This window comes from Oryzias latipes, chromosome 2 (genome assembly GCF_053564925.1).
Source record: "Oryzias latipes strain Hd-rR chromosome 2, Olatipes_Hd-rR_3.1".
Lineage (NCBI taxonomy): Eukaryota > Metazoa > Chordata > Actinopteri > Beloniformes > Adrianichthyidae > Oryzias > Oryzias latipes.
In genome coordinates this window covers 16,347,492-16,368,947 of record NC_136238.1, presented here as the reverse complement: position 1 = coordinate 16,368,947, position 21,456 = coordinate 16,347,492, and the positions used below count along the sequence as shown (strand labels likewise).

General features: G+C 38.4%; 1 long non-coding RNA gene across 1 annotated transcript; it reads right to left on the bottom strand.

The window, feature by feature from the left end:
- Positions 1–1,170: 1,170 nt before the first annotated feature.
- On the bottom strand, positions 1,171–20,124 carry LOC144984580 (uncharacterized). Its single transcript, XR_013648379.1, has 3 exons — positions 16,683–20,124; positions 16,491–16,600; positions 1,171–3,574 (listed from the first exon to the last, which is right to left on the bottom strand). It is a non-coding gene; the product is annotated as an uncharacterized LOC144984580 (long non-coding RNA).
- Positions 20,125–21,456: the final 1,332 nt, after the last annotated feature.

Sequence of the window (21,456 nt, the reverse complement as noted above, 5' to 3'; positions counted from 1 at the left end):
TATTATTCTATGCACTTCCTAATTTTTCCAAGTGGATCATTCAGTACTTTTTCATTTCAAATCTTTTTAAGTAAAATTGTTTTCTACAATCCATTGGGCTTCAATAAAGGAATTGAAATACTGCACAACACTAAACTTTAGGTGTATTTAGTCCCTTTGTGTCAATTTCCAAAAAAAACTTACACTGAAAATGATCAATACGTGACGGCTTTTGTTGCTAAATTTTCATTTCACCCCCTAATTTCCATTCTAATCAAACACCTTGAACTTGGCATGAGCTTGTTTTCCTGGTTTTCCTTAAGTTTAATTGGACAAACCAGAGTTCAAAACAGTTTTTCACAGTAAAGATTCAGACATTAGCAAAGGTGTTTATTTTCTCACCCAGGGTGACACATTTGTCGTGATTCTCAGCTGTTTTCATGCTCCTGGGCTAAAACACGCATCCCTAACAACCACATGAGTGAAGGAAGCAAAAGGTGAAATCTTACTCCATATTTCTACGTGTCATGAGCATGTGCACTTCAGAAAGGAGGATCACTGCACAAAGCAGCAGTCTGCTGACGAGTCCAGATTCCTTGCTATTCCAGGCTTCCCAGCAGCACTCAACTTTAACCTAGATCACCATCTAGTGATCAAAAGTGGTAAAGCTTCATATAGTTGGAAGTCAATGTTGGGGAAATTTAAGTCTAATTGAAGAAAGTTGCTGCAAATCTGGGAACTCAAAGAGGAGCTGGATTGAGAATAAATACACTCTTACTGCTTTGAGTGACAACCAAAAAAAAAACAAATGTCAAGGAGCAGAAACAGAAACATATATATATATATATATATATATATATATATATATATATATACATATATATATATATATATATATATATATATATATATATATATATATATATGTTTCTGTTTATATATATATATACTCATTTGAATGATACGGTGTGTCCAGACTTTTGGTCTGAACTGTACATGTATATATATATATATATAACAGCTAAGATACTGCGCAGGACCCTCAAGCTCCCAGGCCTCTGGTAGAGGACCCGAGCTTGGAGGAGAAACCACCCGCGGAGGGTGAGAGGGGCGTTTTTTTTTTAATATATATATATATATATCCATATATATATATATATTTAAACTAAATAAAAAAATTCATGTCGAGTTTATACGGGGGCTTTTAGCAAATTAAGAAAAGAGGAAGTTGTTTTTTTGAATACATTCCAGTACAGAAGGAATTCACTTGATAGCCTTTGTTCGTGAAGATGCACTTACACTGTTACAGCTAGCACAGTGTGCGGGACTTTGTGTGTGTGCGGAGACCGTGAGTCTCACCTCTCTCTAATGAAATCATGCGGGTCAATGGGGCCAGAGTGGCACGTTCAGGTCACCCAACGGATCGGAACTAAGCTGCTTTGACCCGGGCCTGGTACCGCATGCCAAACGCAAACAAACACTCCGTACACGCCGCTCACAGCACAGCAGCCGGACCAGGAACGGTCTGGTGATAATGATAGTTAGGGGAGGGGGAGGAGGGGTTGCACACAACACCCATTTTGTTCTGATTCCAGGACATCCTTAAAACTCGGTTTCATCGGGGGAAAAAAAATGTAAACACTGAAATGCTCCATTAGATAACAGTTGAGCAAGTGGAGTTTCAGCAGGGTTATTATGGAGGAAGCTTTAATCATTTCTCTTCTATTAGCTGCAGCTCGTATCGCCGTGGGACTTCCATTAGAATTAAATTAAACAGTGGAAATGTAAATATTGACAACGTATGCCTAATTATTTATTCCACAAGCAACAAGATCAAAATAATATTGCAACGGCATCATGTTTATTATGAAAACAGAAATACTTTCATTTTTCTTGCAATAAAAATGCAAATAACCAAGCAGAACAAACGCTAATATTAATAGTGCTTTTAATAGTAATGATGTAAATAATATTTGAAACATTAGTGGGAATAACGGTTCAGTTTTTTTTTATAATTTGCACCAGCCTCCACCTGTGACCCTCTCGTTGAGACCATTTTAACAAATGAAAGGTCAAAGGTCAACAAGTCCAAGGTAGCGGTCCTCGGGAAGCTGTCCCTTTCACCGAGAGGGTAATCAATTACAAGAAGACTGATCCCCGCCGTCATGTCCCTGCTCATTCCCGTTTCTTCAGATCAGCCAGGTCCCCATAAATTTGAATGTAAAACGAGCTCGCCAGCACAGGGTTAAACGCGTAATTAGTCACGACAAGCAAATATGAGGAGCAGAGTAAGTCAGGAAGAGCGGCTGTGGAAATGCCGGAGACTTTGAAGCCCTGCGAGGCATCAAGACGGGACGAGGAAAGGAAGGGGGGGGCTGCCAGAGGAAGATTTTAGATGTGGATATTAGAATTGCAATTGTCTTCTGCATTACAGCGCAGCAGTCTGGAAATTGACTTTTTCATTATTCAGTTAGCGCAATAATTATATATTCGATGCCCTGGGTTGGTGGAGCTACTGAACCACGCCAGAGATACTTAACTGGGCCTGACACATGTTTTAAATAATGTTTATTTATCAATACTAATAAAAACCGCCTCGAACTGCCGATCTCTTGTGACCTGTCTTGTATTTCTTCAAGATTTGCCGTCATTCAAAAGTTCAGAAAAAAAAAAAGCAAAAAAAACTTGACGGAATTTTGTGAAAGTTTCTTGAAACGAACAGAAAATGATGTCCTGGCATCAGAGCGGTCCAGATCCAACAACGACCCATTTGTATAAATTAATAAATGAATACATGAGCAAGCACCAAATAAATATACACACAGATGAATTAATACATATAAACATTTATTCATATTCTTCATAGTGACACATTTGCCAAATCTGAGAGGGAAAAAAATATCATTATACAATAATTAGACCTCTCTTCCTTTTTGCCCACTACCAAAAATGAAATATTCTATGTATTTACATCTGAAAATGTCAATCCTATTCAGTATCACAAAGCCATTTGCAAGTCATGCAGCTATCAAGGGAGAGGATAAAAGGCAAAAAGGAAAGAGAGTTGCTTCTGTACAAGTCTGGGCAGAACAAGAAGAGAACAAAAATGGAAGGTGGAACAGAAAATGGATTTCGAGGAAAAGTACCGGATATACACGAAAGAGCTCAATCCAACGTTTTTGTGTGCGTAAGTCTTCTTATATTTTTCAGTATTTCCCTCCTGAGTTTTTTTATTCCTTTTATTTATTTTTTCAAACTAGGAAGGTTTGACCCTAAATTCCAGGTCACCTTTACACTTTGACCAAGTCCACTCCAACCAGCAAACAAGCAAGCTCAAACACCCGGCGGTGAGACAATGTACTTCCTTTGGATTGTTGGAGCCAATTTGCATTGGCAGCAGGCGGCTGCTCTCTTCGGGGGCCCCCGCGTTTAGAAAACTCCTCCAGCCCTCCATATCAGAGGTCTCCGGGAAGGACAAAGTATCGGGAGGGCTCCTTTCTGTTTTGTTTTCCGAGCTCCAGGAACTCACGGCGGTTCTTCACTGCTGCGTTTGATGGACATCAGAGCGCCACTCGTCATTATGGCAGGGGGTGGGCTGAAAGAAGGATGCACAGGGTGTCAACTCGGGGGCCTGATGCAGAGTGCACTAAAGCAGTGTATAGAAAAAAAAAAAGAGTCAACAAATCAGAAACAATTAAGTGTGAACTCCTATAGAATATTCATTGGCGAGCAGCCTTTGCGTGACAGGCCGTCACGCCGCCACCAGTCCATTTCGTCTTCTCTCTTTGACCCCCCCTTCCTCTCCAAGTCACATGGAGATGTGTCTGCTACTTAAATCAAATTAGTAATTTGCAAATTGAATCAACAATTAGAGCAAAAGAGCTACATGGCATTAGCGTCAGTTCAGTCATGTTTGTCATCCTATCAGAGGAAGCTCCGGAGTCGTGTTTCCTGCGGTCTGACTCCACTCCGGTGCGTTCAAAGTCAACGCTGCAGCTCAGGGCAGAAGGGCCCTGAGTCTCTTCTGCCAGGGTCACCTACCATCACTGCAGCTTCAAACCCCACTCCTCCTTTTTTTTTTTTTTTTATCATGCATCGGCTCTTTGGAGGATCTGATCTCCCCTCTTTCAGGGTTTTCTGCATTATTTGTATTGACATTTCTCACTCCTCTCCAACATAGCTTTTCGTTAGAGCCTGTCAGAAACATTGCTTGCGGAAATGAAAGTATCCTCATTATGCAAATGCTGGCTTCCACTGATGGCATGTTCTGTTTTTTTTTTTTATTTTTTATAAATTGCGTCCCCCTTCGTTGTCAGAAGTCAAATTGTATTTGGGAAACTTCAGAGAAATTGTCACTAAGATTTCATTTTGGTCCGCCTGCGACGCCACCATCAATTTAGTCAGAACAAACATAGACATCTGTTTATTTCCCTCTAAACAGCAACACGATTGTGCTTTTGTTGCAAGCGTTTTGCCGCATTCACATTATTGTACATCTCGTGTGAAGATTTGAATAACAATGCTTTACTCGAGATTCAGATTTTTTTTTTAATAAAATATGTTAAACAGCGCTGCTTAGCGTATATTTTGAATTGGTTCTCTGCACCAACTTTGAGGAAGAGTTGACGGGGCATCCTCTGAGGAAATATTAATAATCATGTCCTATTAGTGGTAATAAGTTAACGAATTTCGCAGTGATCCCCGGTAAGCTGCATGAATGATTTGCTTTTGTGTCTAATTTGGAACTTTTCTTCTTCAAAAAAAAAAGAAAAAAGAAAAGAAATCAAGATTCCTGGCAGGCAATAATTACTGCAAAGTCTATGAATAAAAACTGACTCACATCTTTGAGCAGCAGAGCAAGTCAGTTGGCATTGCTTTTTTTTGTTTTTTCCTTCGCTCTAATAGAATTCCTCTAACTTTTTAAGTAGGAGATTATATATTAGATTTTTATCACATGCTTTTTTTAAGTTGGTTCAAATTCTAGAAACTTTTTTTGAATGCCTTAATCTCAGAGATAGGAAGAGTCTTAAAGTGGTTTTTCAAACACGATCAGCTCAGAAACTGATATTTAAGTGGATTTAAAAAGGAAATTAATTTACTAACCTTGGTCATAAAAGAGAACTTTTGCTGAGCTTGCATTGTGGAACTTTAAAAATGAATACTGGATAGTGAGATGCTGCAGTATGGATCAATGTAAATCTATTTCCATGGATGCGATTGAAACCTTTCCCCAGTGAATTATAGAAATTATCTGAAAGACATGAAAGGATTTTGATTTTCTGGTATCATGTTGGTTGCCTCCAACTCCTCAACACTTTTAGAGAATCTCAAACTCGCAGGATTGTCCTCTTTGCTTCAGTGTAGTGGAGCGTTCTCGAGCTGAAAGGAGGCATACATCAAAGTGACAAGAAGAGCTCTCCCAGTTCACTTCAAATGGGCCAAAAGGGGTCTTTTACCGTCCACCTTCCATCATGGTTACAGAGGTAGATCTGTGACAGCAAGAAAAATTAATGGTGCCTGGCTACCATTGTTGACAAGCCAGAGACAAAAAAAGGAGGGGAAAAAAAATGCGGAAAAAAAGGAGAAAGTGAGGAAAAAAACAAAAAAAAAACGTCAGGGTTGATTTTAATATTCATGAATTTTCCACCAGCTCACTTCAGCAGTTTCGATTAAGCATTAATTAGGAGCCAGAGGGGAAACCAAACAAAAATAAGGAGCTGAATGACTAATGAAGGTGGTAGAGATGTGGGTAGACTGCCATGCCTCTAATTGTTCAGTGTTATGGGTGTTACATGGGCAGGAGTGCCAGCGGTGTGGGCGGCTAGACGCACCTCTGCCCACACCAGAGATCACACTCGGTGAGGAAAAAAAAAAAAAAATACACACTGCTGGTGGAAGAACAGCACTCTGGTTTGAAAGCAAGGAGAAAAAGGCTGCAGATAGTGCAAAAAAAAAAAAAAAAACTCGTTTAGGAACAGAGCAGGTTCGTGGGTTTGGTCGAAGGCACTCCTCTGGGTGATGGAGAATGAATGTTTCCAAACCAATTGGATGAACTTAAAAGCTTGCATGCTGGGGTCAAGATATGAGAACTTTTCAGTGCTGCAACAGCGACAACAGCTGCAAAGTGTAAACAGGAGTTATGCTAATTAAGTCGTCGTTTTAAACCCAATTTCTGTCTTAGAGTAAAAAGTTGAGACAAAGTTGCAGGTCAGAATAAAAAAAAAAACTATTAAATATACATATAATTGTTGTGTTAGATGCAATATATGTTATTTATGTATAGAGTAGAATAAAATAATGTTTTCTCTATGCTAAAACGCAACATTCACTCTGTAGAAACTGATTTGTTTGACAAAAAATCTGCATTCAAACTCGTGATTTAAGAGAAGAATAACCATAAATAAGTTTCTTTGTCATCTAATTGCTTGTTTAAAATATATTATTTTAAAGTCATAAGGACACAGTTTTTCATCATCCATCATTTTATTCTCTTGTACTAAGCATTTCACAACAGCATTTTTCTATCGATCGATCTATTTATCACATATATATATATATATATTTATTTATATCCATATCTGTATTAAATGTATTTATCTTCATATATATGATAACAAAAAAGATCATAGATTTAAAACTATTGTTAAACTAAAACTGGAAAACACCGTTATTAAAGGTGATACAGGGTTTTAGATTGTTTTTGTGTTTAAATTTCTCTCAACAGTAGGCACTATAAAAAAAGAATAATGTCACAGATATTGTGCATTGGAAACAAACCTTTTAGTGTTGAATAAAACATAAATTTCCTTTTTTTGACTATAGTATCACAGGTCAAATTAAAATATTCAATGAAACAAAAAACAAACAAATATAAAAAATAAAAATGACCCTGTTATTATCATTTATATACAAAATAAAGCTGCCCTTGGGTTTTAGGAGACATGTCACTGCTAATATGTAATTTAATTATTGTTGGACTTAATGCAAAAACAAGAATGTATATGTATGACTGAGTTGAATATATTCATCAAATATGAATACAGAGCATAAATATGAATTTGGCATAGCATTTTTATTCATTATGGTCATGAGTACAAAATGTCAGCCAAGGCAATATTTACATCCCATAAATATATTTATCCTAATTAAAAACACAGTTTTAAAATAGACATTTTTTATATTTATTTAACAGAGGTATGAACACAGAGGGTGGGGGGGAAAAACACGTGATCAGACGGAGAGAACAGGACAAAGAAAAAAAATATTGGTTATCTTTCCCAATAACTGTGTGAGAAAGGGCTTTGCAGTCTCCTTTCCTGGTAAAACAAGGATAAAGGGAACAGGGAGGAAAATAAATGATATTGTTACAGAGGAATTATCCTTAAGCCTGGGCATGATATTTGAATTGTATTGGTGAATCGTAATCAGGTATTTTAGCTTAGCGCTGCGGCTCTCCGTGCTGAACGCCTACCATCTGGTATTGGACGACGGTGTGACAGACAGAGGGCTGGATAGGGGGAAGAAAGAGGGGGAGGGCAGGGGAGTCTGGGAGACGAAAAGAAGCTGTTATCCAACTGAAAAGCCCAGCGACTTTAGTTCCCCAATCTCTAAATCTACACATTGTAATGTAAGTCCACAGATAGGAAGCCCAGAGCAAACAGTGTTTGTACGGCCAAATATAGGCTGAAGATCCCTTCCAATCATAAGGGGACAGTTTGGCTGCGAGGGGGGCTTTGTTCACCACAGGTAGGTGAGGGCAGAACAAAAAAGGACAACATAATCTTTAAACTGTTGCAATTTACTTTTTTAAAACCCACAACATTTGTGTATTTGTGTGATTTTGTTTTCTGAAATTGAAGCTTTGGGTAATAATTGGTGTGATGGTTTACATGTTGATGGACGGACATCTAACTTTGAAACTTTCCTCTGACTACAAAACTATATTCTATGAGGACTGAGAAGAAACATGAGTGATGAGAAAAGTAAGAGCGTAAATGTGCATATTTTAAAGCTTTGTACAAATGTATTTACCAACAAATCTAAAATAAAAGTATATTATTTAACCTATGGTTTATTGTTTCAAACCTGGACAAAAAAAATAAGAAAGCAACATTTTTTGGTAGATTTTTAAGGCATTTTAATTTGATTTCATGAACAGAACAACTTGGTTTAAAGTAGCTGAGGATTGACATGAAAAGACTCACAAACTATTGAAAGTTAAAAATGTTTTGTTGAGTAAGAATTGAAAAGATAAAATATTAACGTTCTACCTTAGCAGTTAAAAAAAGAAAGTTTGTAGTGTGTGTAAAAATATATGTCGCCTATGAATATTATATAACACATATATAAACAACCCCCTCATTTCAGATGGTAATATTTAAACACATCATATATGCTGAAATGAATTCAAAAAAGTTGGTTGAGGGCTTGGACAGTCTTAAAATGACCTTTAAGACAGATTGACAGAACATCTACCACTTTGAATGTAAAAAAAACAAAACATTTAAAGGCTTCTTTTTGGTGATGAAAATGTAAAAACATAAAAAAGGAACAAAATAAATGACAATGAACAACCTAAAATTATTTGTGTTGCAAAACGTATGGTTTATATCTACATAGCTACACTTGATAATATTTCTATTAATAGAAGTGTAGTAGAGGGGGGAAAAAAGCACAATATGCAGCCTTTTCGTGTGACATTATGCTTTAGCTTTTTGGCAATGTTGAGTCAAATTGAAAATTAAGAAAAAATCATTTTGGTTGTACCCACACGCGCACACACACACATATATATAGATTTATATATATATATATATCTATATATATAAATAACCTGCACTGCTGCTTTAAAATAGATCAATTAGTCAACAATTTCTTGTCTACACAAAAAAGTAAAAAGATATAAAACAATCACAGGAAAGCACATCACTTAGGAAGTTGAGGATAAGCTAACGCAAAATCGCTTTTATACGCTTCACCTTCCATTTTACTGTGAATAATACTGTCAAACAACCTTAAAACACACCTTTACTTGTCTGAAAAATAGGGAAACTAAATCCTAAGAAAATCCCTACAGTAAAAATGCCAGTGAGGTATCTGTTATGTTCCTTACATTGAGAAGTAGAGGGAAAACTATTTAACCGTAACCTTGAACGAGTTCCCATGACCCCAATACAATCTAGGCCCCTTCACCTGCAGTTTTTTTTCCTACGTTCGATCATAATTTCTTAGTTTTTGCAAGCAGCTGGTTGCAATAATTCAGCATATGTTGATAGGATCGAGGTCCTATTTCCCACCTTACCCCTCAATTTTCTAAATGTTGTGATGACACCCGCTGATGAAAGCTTTGGTTTCGTTTTATCCCTGAACTGAACATCATTCTGGTCGCTGAGGGTCAGACACAGACAATAACGCTGATGATCAGTAACAGCTGTGGGTGAGCATGATGCCCAAACAATTATCAATGAAAGGCTGTGTGTGTATGTGTGTGTGAGGGGAACTAGCGTAGTGGTGGTGATGGCAGCATGCAGCGGTGGCGGTGGTGGGGGGTTCGTTTCTTTCTCTGCGCCTCGCCACCTATCACAATTCATTACTGCAAATTAGGGTTCAATAAAATTGCTATTCAGAGATAATTAGGAGTCGGGTTGGGGACGAGGGAAGGGTGCTGGAGGGTTGGAGGACAGAGGAAGGGTGAGGCGGGAAGTGGCAGTAAGGGTTAGGGGGGGGGGCGGTGGGGGAGAGGGGCTTTGCTTTCTACATGTCTCAGTGACCCAAACCAACAAATTGAGGGTCTGCAGCTGGGACAAGTAAAATGAGACCCACCACTGCCCCCACCCACACACACACACACACAAACACACACACACGATGAGAAGGAAAGAAAAACTCTCTGCCCGGATCCTTTACCTGCTGAGGCGAGACCTGTTTAAATTTACCGTATTTTCTGCACGACGGGGCACACAGAATCATAAGGCACACCACCAATGGTCAATTTTTAAGCTTATGTCATTTATAAGGCGCTCTAAGCGAGACAGAGATAAATCTGTCAGTCAGTCAGACTTTATTAACTGCGTTCACAGCAACTTGAGAACTTGTTTGTGACATACTACACGTTAGTCACGTTAACGTATTTAGAGTAACTCCCAACCTTGTTTGCAATAAAAAAAATAATAATAATAGAAGAAAGAGACCACAGAAACAAACGTCACTGTGACTACACTGAAGGCTGATTTCCACTGGACCGTCTGCGGTACGTCTCTGTTGCCTTTCAGTGACTCAAAAAAAGAGAACGTTCATTAATCAATCTGAACGTTTACATTGCCTCCGACATGTTTGCATCTGACGTCTCTGCAACACAACGCAAACTTTACACTTGAGTCCAAATTCGCTGTAAAAAGCTGGAGAAACAAGAAGCAGATGCAGGTTTCTAAATAAAAACTTCCATTGTGCTCTCAAAATAAAACTTTATAAAAATTCAATGTCATATTTACGGTGATGTGCCCACGCAGTTAGACGCATTAACACCGCAGATAACACCTTGTCCATTTCCGCCATGGACAACCATGGTATAATTTTGAAAGTACAGAAACATAGCAACAGTTATGACACAAAACGTGCATTTTACAAGGACTCAGTGAGGAAGGAGAGGCCATGGGGCCTGATTGCTAAAGTTTATGATGTTGATGACACGGGGAAAGCAGGACAAACTACTCCTCCGGGAGCCAGGAGGGGGGAGGGAGAGACCAGAGATGCAACGGAGACAATGTCAACTAACTGACGGTCTTGAGATGGACTCCTCACACAGTAAAATAAAGATGCACCTCAGACGGACCAGTGTGAATTCAGGTTAACTTCCTACCTTGTTAGTAACATGTAAGAAAAAAAAAACATTACACATTAACCGCATTAGCGTATTTACAATACCTGTAGCTCCCAGCCTTGTTTGGAACACGTAATAAAAAGACTGATAGAACTAAAACAAATTTATTGTTAATTGTTTGAAAATGATTATGGCTTTTAAGTGCGCCTCATGATGCAGAAACTACGGTATGCAAGCTTTTTGCCTCTTTTCTCTTTTTCGGTCAGGTGGATGTTATTAGTTTTATTAGTGCAGACCTGTCCTCGGTTAGTACATTTGTATTTATTATTTAACAAAGCTTAGTGATGTCATAATTAGCCATAAGTAATCTGTGCGTACTTAAAAGCCAGTATGGATTTGTGTTTCAGCTCACCTATTTTTGAAATTGACATAAAAATTGTTCAAATTGGCACACAAGAAAAGGTTTTCTATCAACAATTGTTCAGATCATTGCAAATATTTGAGGAAATCTTTGAAATAGTGCTACTTTAGCTTGTTTTTTTTCAGCTGTCAAGATTATCCTCTTCAGTAAGCACTTAAGCACAAATTAGTTACATCAAATTTTTTGGATTTTTCCTTAAAATGATAAACCTTTCTTTTATTTTTTAAATGTACATTTAAATGAATTTTGTGTTTAAAAATATTTCGCTTAACCTTTTTTTGAGGAGTTTGCACTTTTATGAAATAGTTGTTTTGATATTTCAAAAAATTAATATTTATGATGGAATCAATCAGATACTCAACAAGAATGAAAAAGGCAACTTTTGGGGCTTTCAGACATAAATTTATATCAACAGATTATAAAACAATAACAGTGTGTATAGTTAGTATTATGTGCTATTTATAAAAGTGTGTTGTTTGACAACAGGTTTGACCAGAATAAAAAGTTATTAAAATGATACATCAAGAGATTAGTAATTCAGAGGGAATGATTTTCCCTGTTTTTATAAAGAAAATTTGAAGAATATTTTTGGAAAGGGATAATTTTAACTATTTTGTAATAAAGTCATTATGATACATGAATTTAATTATTTCAAAATCATAAATATTTGTTTTATATTTCGCTTTTGTTTTTTTGGTTTGGAACAGGTATTTTGTTTAGGACATACATAATTTTCCTAAAAATAGGCATTGCGTTGAAATTATTTTTTTATATTTTATCCTTTATATGTTGTTGATGAACATTTTTGTGTCTATAGGAAACTGTTGCCCTTTTCATGTCAATTTTTAAATATTAAATTTGATTTTTTTTAATCTGTTTAAAAAGGTCATTATTTGTATTATATATTAAACTGCATTCAAATTTGTGTTGTAAATTTTCGTTTTTCAGGTCAGCAATTATTGAAATAAAGTTACGAAAATGCATAAGAATAGGACATAAAGTTGTTGTAAAGCTTTTAGAACAAACCCCAACATCTTGAAATGTATATGTAATGCTAAAAATATGTTTACTTTTTATTTCTGACTATATCTTTCAAGCAGTCGTTTTACCAAAAAATGTTTTTAAGAAACAAAAGTCTTTATCACGAAGATTTTGGTTATAGTTTACAACAAGTTAAAGAAGCTTTTCTGTTTCCTGCTAAATGACTTTTAAATATAATTTCAATGTGTTGGTTAGACAAATATTTTGCTGCAGTTATTAATGTCAAGTTTTTTTTTGGCTTCCAAACTGTTTTTAAATTTGCGGTCCCAAAATTGCCTATTTCTTATTGGTTGGTGCTAAAAGACTGAATTAAAGCAAAAACAAATCAAAAGAATCTTGAAATGTGCAATACGCTCTCCAAGCTGTAAAGCTTACAGTTTTGTGACAAAAATTGATCCGTTAAGTATCGCATCAGGAATAAAAAAGGTAATAATTTAAAGATGAAAAATACAACAAATAGCAAGTAATCCCTCTTATTTAGTTTACTTTGAAATGCTTCTTTGGCTGCTCTTACTGACATTCAGCTGCTCTGCTGAACATGTCAACTTTAACTCCACTCGTTCTCTCTTATGGCTGTTTGTGCCCTCCATTCTCCTCTTCTCCTCTCCTGTCCCCCAGCTGTCTGCATGCTACTCTGGCAGAGGCCCCTGCGCCACTGGAGGGGCCGTGTGAACCGGCCAGTTCGGTCACCTCGCATCAGTGTCGGGTTGGAATGCGCCGTGGCCCTGGCCCCGGTCGGCGACACCACTGTGAGGGTTGAAGAGGGGGTGGGGGGGGTGGCTGCGTTGGAGGATGTTGTCGGCCGAACAGGTGCTCTGTTCGGGAGCAGGGCTAAAATAATGTTGATGTCATGTCCCCGCCGCCTATTGTAGTTGGGAGGGACATAGAAACCAAGGGACACAGAGAGCCTGTGGGCCTGCCTCTCCAGAGGTCACTGTGCTAGATCAGAATCACACTGAACCTTTACTTATTAAGTGGCTCTCTGTGCACCCTATGGTTACCCAGTGATGCACGTCAACTAAGCCTGTTCTTCAGCACAAAAAGAGCCCAGTAAAGAGATACCAGTCAACGTTTCAGACAGCCATTCTGCTGTTGTGTTTATCCCCACTACTACCTGCCACTTTGAACAAATATGGCACATGATACCAGAGGTGTACCATTCCTTCCTTCTTCTCCACTCCTTGTTGAAAGAAGTCCTTTACACACTAGACAGAGCGTCACAGACTCTCTGATCAGCAATTATGCACTTTAGAGGTATTAAATACTGCTGAGAGGGGAATGGGGTCCTCCGGGGACCCTCTGTAGTTCAGAAATACACTTCTCTCTGCAAAATGAAAGGAGCAGAGCTGCCATGTGTGGACGTTTCTCGTGTATTAAATGTTATAGCTGCGTGAAACAATGATCCTGTTTTATTTACTTGCGTCTTATCTCGCCGTGAGCAGTTTAAAGAATGACAATGTATGTGTGTGGACTCATTTTGGCTAATCAGCTGTATCTATAAATATCTAGAAATAAAGTCAAAGATAATAAATTTAAGTGAGGAGCTGGCACAAAATATCATCTTATATTAATTTTCCCTAACAACTGTGTTCACTTCCATATTCACTCCATACGTTTGTCTATTAAAGGTATCTGATTTGACAGTTTAGTTGCTTCCTGCATATACTAATGCGAGGAAAGAACACACTAAGTTGTCTCCGAGGAGTAAGAATCTATGGCAGCTTCCTGCCGACTGAGCATTAGAGTTTCGACGTTGAGAAAAGTTGTTTTTTTTCTAACACTAAGATTGTCAAACCAACCTTGGCACAAGTCAAACGATAGCTCTTGAAAGCTAAATATTGTGTATTGTAAAAGAGAAAATAACTTTACGAGGGCATGAATACTTTTAAAAATTTGCAGTGAGTTAAACACAAAAATAATACCAAAAAGTAGGTCAATAAGAGAATAAAAGAAAATGAGTGAAAAACTCCTTGAATTTTTCTTTTTTTGTCTACAAGGCCTGAGTCTTTGTAACTTTTTGTTAACCATAGAAACATGAGATTTGCCCTAAATCTCATGTGCCCTTCCAAGCTCATGTGAGCATGACTTTTTCTCTCTTATTGGATATCCAATCAAATATTGATCTCATTTTAGTTTGTTTAAACTACTTTCCCCTTTTAAAAAAGAGCACTGTAGAAAAGAAGGAAAACATTAAAAATACAAAAGGTTTCATCTGGTTAAATTCATTCATTTAAGTACTGGGGAAAAAAATTACATGTATTCTTTTTTGAAAAGTATAGTGTACAAATTTAATTGTACTTTTGTGAAAGTTGAACACAGTGTAGGGGCAAAAAAAACAAAAAACAGGTAGTTATTTATCTTGTTCCCTGTCGGGATCAAGGGGCTGCCGCTTGCAGGCGAAGGCAGGGGGACGCCCTGGACAGGTCACCAGTCTGTCCGGGGCCACAACCACGCCCGTATACACTCATATTCACACCTATGGACAATTTAGAGTACCCAATTAACTTTAAGCATGTTTTTGGTAGGTGGGAGAAAGCCGGAGTCCCCGGAGAAAACCCACACATGCATTGGGAGAAAGTGCAAACTCCACACAGAGAGGTCCCCCACAGATGTTCTGTTTCAGGCACCCCAGCCAAGACTTGAATTGGGGGCCTTCTTGCTGTGAGACAGGAGCGCTAACCACTGAGCCACCATGCAGAGTTATCAATCTCCAAATAAAAAATAAAAATAACGTGCTTAATAGATGTTCTCACCTTATATGGAACATCATATTATCCTTTGACCCTTCTTAAAAATGTATTTCTTTGGTATCCGGTCCAGTATTACACTTGAACTAGTGTCTTAATGTCACTTAGGTAGTAGTTTCACTAAAGTAAAACCTTTTATTAAGTTATCTACTCTCAGATTTAAAAAAAAAGAAAATTTGATATTGTATGTTTTAAATTGGAGGAAAAGTTGAAAAACTTGAGGCTTCAAAATAAATTAAAACTAATTTTTTTTTTTTTTGCCAAGACCATTAAAGAAAACATAAAAGTGCTTTACATGACATGTTTGAACCATTTGAAGTATGTTTTGTGCAAAAAAAAGTTTTTTTTTGTAAGAAAGAAACAAAAAACGTGAATGTACTTGGAAAAATAAAATAGCATGCATGGAATTAAGAGCTAATTTGGGGTTTTAAGAAAGTATCTGATCCCTAGTTTTTGCTGATAAGTTCTGTCAGAGAGATGTTGAAATGGAAATATTTCTTTGTATTTTCCAAAAACCTAATCCGGTGTCAGAATTCAAATCAAACGAAGCTTATGAAAACTCCAGAACTTTGTGCATTTAGATGCTATTACTAAATACATTCCCTATTACCTATCCCCTGTAAAAAATAAGATAAAATACTATCACTTATCCTAAAAAACAATATTGTTTGATAATTCAAATCAAAGTAAAGCGTACGGTATTTTCGAAACTTTAGCAAGAAAAAAATTCTGTTTAATTTTTGCATTCAGATTAGTACAGTTTAACAGGTTGCATCTTGTTTATTTTGTGTTAGCATAAAGGTGTTATTTAAAAGAAAAATAACATGTATGATTATGTTTTTAGCCTGTACAGAGCCTCTACAGCTACACAGTTGCTAAAATACCCTTGTCGAGCGGATCGAAAGGACATCATTAGTGATGCGGCCCCTCAACACCAGTTGGCAAGAGGGGTACAAAGTGACAGCGGACAGTTGCTGCTAACAGCGGCAGGCTGGCAGCGTCACACCTGCCAGCTGTCAATCAAGCCAACTACTGGACACCTAGCTCGCCGAAAAGGCCGGGGCTGCCGCCAAACATGCCTTGAGTGGTGTCACCCAACCGCACACGAGTGCTGGCTCACTCTGACCGGACTCATCCAGTCACTGGAAGTCAGAGAGACAGAAAAACAGAGGAGAGGGAGGAAAGCATCCATCTATTTACATATGGAAAGGTCGCAAAAAGCCTGAAGGCACTGTGCTAATTAAGAGAATGTGGCAAAACGCAAAGAAAAAAAAAGAAAAAGAAAAAAGTCCAAAGATAAATTGAAAGACAAAAATGGCGAGTTGTCTTTGCACCCCTTTGTAATGACAGTGGGGGTGAGGTGAAGGAGGAAAAAAGTTGAGAAAAACTCCAAACGTCATTGAGCCCTTTCGGTGAAATGGACATTATTTTAAATATCTTTTGCATTTCTTTTTAAACCAACGATACAAGTGGTTTGGATTACCTGTCTTCCGTGTTACGGACGCTTAGCTTTAGCTCTGTGGCAAGCCCAGGACTCCACCAGCAGACGCTGACCATATGATGGTGTTCAGATGACCGGGCGTGGATGATTTCCTTTAGCCAGATAAGCGAATCAACCTTTATAATTCATTGTGACAAGCTGACAGGGAAAATGAGTGTAAAATTTTATACTTACATGAATTTTTGTGTCAGATCACCGTCTGTGCACTTGTTTATCTGGCCGCCCATAGCCGAGGGCTCCTTTCTCCGTGGGCGCTCTGTGGACTCTGTTTCCAGGCCTTCAGACACATCGCCCTTCGCCCTAGTGAATTTGCTGATTAATTTTGGATGCTTCCCTTAATTAACACCCCAAAGGAAAGTGTAGATTTCCTAAGCCGCCTCTGCTGCAGAACAAGCAAAATAGGCAAGTCTGAAGAAAGATGACCTCAGGGAGACAGACGTGCCAATGTCCAAAATGACATTACAGGAGCATGGTGAGGGCCACGCGACGCCGGGCGTGGTCCTGGGCGATGCCTCAGGAGCTCCCAGGTCTTTTTTTTTTTAATCAGTGGCTGGAAACGAGCTCCCTATTAGTGTCATTTCATTTGCCTTAGCGTCGTTCGAGAAGCAGGACTCGCATGATGCCACCCGACGCTTGAAACATGCTGCACTTGTGCCATCGCCGGCGCCGCCTCTGGCCAACAGTCATTAATTGGTGCCACTGTCTTACTTCCAGGGAAATTGGCAGATGACGGACAGGGGTGAAATAAAAACGTGATTTCTTTCTCCCCTTCTTCCCAGCATCAGAGTGGATTTCACTAATTGGGTTGAATGGCGCCCATCTCGTCTTGTGACAGCCAAGCTGGATGCATGAGAAGCTGCGGGCAGCTTGGAGAGCTCTCGCCATGCCAGCTCCCAAGACACGCTGGCAGGAGGGGGGCGAAGTTGTGAAAGACACAGGAAGACAAAAGCTAGAAATCGCACGCTCACTTTTTAGAGACTTTGAACAAACAAAGTTGGACTTTGGCTCGCCGGGGGCAGCCCAGAGGGTTTGGTTCAGGTGAACCGCAGACAAGGGGGACATAAAAAAAAAAACTGTGTTTTGTCCTCTGTATTTTGCACCTTTAAGGGTTTTCCTTCATAAAAAAAAATCTATACGGGCAAATACAAAAGGCAAATGAAACATTTAAAGAGCTCAGTTTCCACAAATGCACACTAACAAAGTGTTCAATTAAAACCATTAAAAGCACATCTGATCCCTTGCCCCTCCAGTAAAACACATATGGATGTTTGGGCAGGTCGTCTGAGCTCCACTTTGGACAATTGACCACTTTGTGCTGGTAAGGATTCAAGGCAATGAGACAGAGGGAGAAAAAAACTGAATACATGTTACAAAAAGACAAGAAATCCAGGTGTAATTGGGATATTTGGGCAGGTTCAGTTTCAGCATCCGCATGAGTGGGGCTGAAATGAAAGCCTGTAAGAGTAGAGCGTCTCCTGCGCTGCCTTTTACTTATTTTTCTTAGTTTTTCTTCCTTTTTTTCGCCTCTGTTTTTTGCCTTGCGTTGGCATTATAGCCCAGTGCCCCCGTTCCCCCTCCATTTCGCCGGCAGTGATAGCAGCTTGATCGGCCGGATATGGGTAACAAATGAGATCAATTAACGTTTCCAGGAGGGGCACCTACCAGAGAGTCCAGTTGCACTAAACGATCTCCTCATCTTTTGTTTCCCCTTCGAAGGATTCCATTTGCAACCTCATCACTTTCCTGGCCCTGAACAACAGAGCCGATTGTTCCGTGTCTAATGGAGAAGGCCCAAGAAAGCCTCTTCTTTTGGCCTGCCCGGGTATCTTTACTGTCAGGACTCCAGCTCAGGACAAAACAAGGGGGTGGGGGGGCATCTCAACAGGACTTCAACTGCCCTGATTTGTAGCAAATTTGTCTCACAGCTGCATTTAATGGAACAACTTTGGCACTAACAAGAAGCTGATTGAACTCAATAACTGCAAAGGCGGGACTGAAAAAGAGATGCATCAGTTGTCGAAATGGATGTCATAGTTTCTGTCCTCATCATTTTAAAGTCTTTTTTTTTTTTTTTTCTTTTGGTAATTCTGTGTTCCCTAAAGTTACAAGTTTCTCAATGGAGCGGGTGGATGACCGAGCCAGGGTGCGCTAAGGAAGCTCAACGAGAAAAAAAAAAAGACAATTATCACGAATTAGAGAGATGGGGGAGCCGTTGATTGCGGTCATCGAAGTCCCTGAGCATTCATTTATCTGCTGGATGAATGTGATGTGCGCTCCTCGTCTTCCTCCCTCCCCAGCTGCCCTTTTAGACAGTCCACTGCAGTTGGACAGAATTGTTTACTATAACCTCGTAATCAACCTGGCTTGGTTGACAGCTCACCATTACCGCTGATAACAGCTCTGCCACAATTTGGCCCCTGAAAGAAAATATATATTTTGAGGGAAAACGAAGCGGCTGCAGCCCCCTTTTTGATACCTTATTGATAGAGCGCTGGCGCTGTTATCTTTGTGGGTAATTTGTTTTCAAGAACTGTGATTTACATTTCATTGGGATTGCACCTTTAAAAGCCAAACGTGGAGGGAAAAGTGGGCATCTCCCCGCGGGAGGAGGCGGCAAAGGGAGTGGTGGCGGCGGTTCAAACGATGCATTTCTAAATCCTCAACTGGAGAGGATTACAAGCACAATTAAAAAAAATCAAAAGACCCGCGCAGTCATCAAATGGCAGCTCATAACCCTTTGTGGGCTTACAGACCAATAATGGTGCTTAATTTAGGGCTGGCAGATGCAAAATGCTTCCAAAGGTAATTGTAGCAGCCAGTTGTTTATATGGACATTCTGCAATAGGTGTTGTTTTAAGCAAAAATACAAGTTAAAATTAGGATACTAATGAGATTTGATGATCTATGCATCATAGTTAAGTTTAGTTTAATAAAGTTCTGTCCACATTTGAGCCATGCACCCGCACATATTCATCAAAAGAACCAAAAATACATAAAATGTACTCTCTTTGTAAAAGCTTTATTTCTCACAAAGCTCTAAAAAAGTATAAACGTTCTAAAGCCTACACCTATCCAAATGTACTTAAACATTTTGTAACAGGAAATATTGGCTCACAGCTTCAAGTTTTGTTGGAAAGCAGAGCCTGATGTAAGGATTCTGTGTCTGGTTTTTCAGTTCTTGGTTTTGGTCATAATTTAAATTATTTCCCTATCAATCACTCCAGGTTCATGTTGATCATTCACAGCTGTTTTCATTTCTGTTTATTTCATTTATAGGACATATGAAATAGATCAAAGATAAATTTAGATGTATGGATAGATGAATTGATAGGATGAAAAATGGTTTTCTAAGCATTTTAGGGGCTTGGAGGGATATAACACCCAAACTCTTAGCACACATAGACCCCCCCCCACCCCCTGATATTTGACCTGCACCCCATAGTGGGCCTGGCTAAATTAAGATCCATTGGAAAGTGAAAACCTTTATCTCTGAGTTTAAAAATTGCACAATCCAGATTCTTTATAAGGAAAAAAGGTTAAATAAATCAGGATTTTCAATTTTTCTGTCATTTTTCAGATGCTCTCCTTTTTTTTTGTCCAAGGGTTACCAAATCAAAATAATTTATGACCTCATTAAGCACCGACTCCAGTCAAACCAGTGCAGAGCTCTGTAATCGTATTGCACTGGATTGTAATTAAAATCTTTTAACCATTTAACCATGGAGATGTCACTGGCTACACCTAAATAACATGCTTTTTTATTTTTTATTGTTTTACTTAAAGTATATCTTTTTGCAACAGAGGATTATACAGTTGTCTCCATGGTTTCCATAATAAACTACATAAATATAGTAAGTACTATCAAAACAAGAAACACATAGGAAGTTGAATTACCACAATACTCATCTAAAACAGAAAGAAGAAAATCTAAACATGCCAGCATTTGACTAGCTAGAGGTGTTGGGAGGCCCCAGCTTAAGTTAAAGCTGTGCATTTGATGTCTTTTTGACGTAACTCTTCAAATTTTACATGATTAATAAGCTGAATTTGGAAACACTTTTTGTATTTCAATTGTTGCATAATTGTGGAAAGCCTCTTATTGTTGAAACAGAAACAGTTAATTTATGTTTATTGCATAAACTGTCGTAGAGTTATGGTTGTCAAAAGACTGCCAACACTGGAGCTCTGGTGTTAAAGGGTTAAGTAACTGGACTACAAAGAGACAGTGCACCTAGTAAAACAAAAAGAACTACACATTTGATGTTGGCTGTGTCACCAGTTAAGTCCATGGATCAATTTACTTGATTGATTCTTTAATCAAGTTATTCATTAATTAATTCATTATTGATTAAACTTGAATTTGATCACAGGTTTAAAGTGTTTTGCATAATATGACTTTATTTGAATTGTTGTTATTTGTAAAAAATTGAAGAAATCATACAATTGCAATAAAAACATCCATATCTTATGAAGAAATTCTAACTGCCAACTCTTTCCTGCGCCTCTGCTGGCCCAGTTGTTGTGGCTCCGCTTTCCGAGCATGGTGCAACAACGACACCCCCCTCCTTCAAAGCATAGTAATCATGTGCAATATTTCACTGATTCAGATCACAACATTTTACATAATTCTTTGTTTATTCATTTTCTCAGACAGTCAGTGAAATTATGTAAAACACCCTCGATGGTGCTCTGCATGTGTAATATCACGCATGTTATTCAAACACATTTGCTTACTTGGAGGCAAAGTGTCCCATTTAAATGAGAATATTACGCTTAAATGCCACACGGGTTTATTTAAATGTATAAACAGTGCATTTATTATATTTAATTTGGTGAATCCTGAGTGCAGATGGGGGGGTGGGGTTGGGTGATGCGACTTCCTAAGAGCTTCCTGTCTTTTACCGTAATATTTAAACAGCCCTCTGGATGACGCAACTCCTGTAGGATT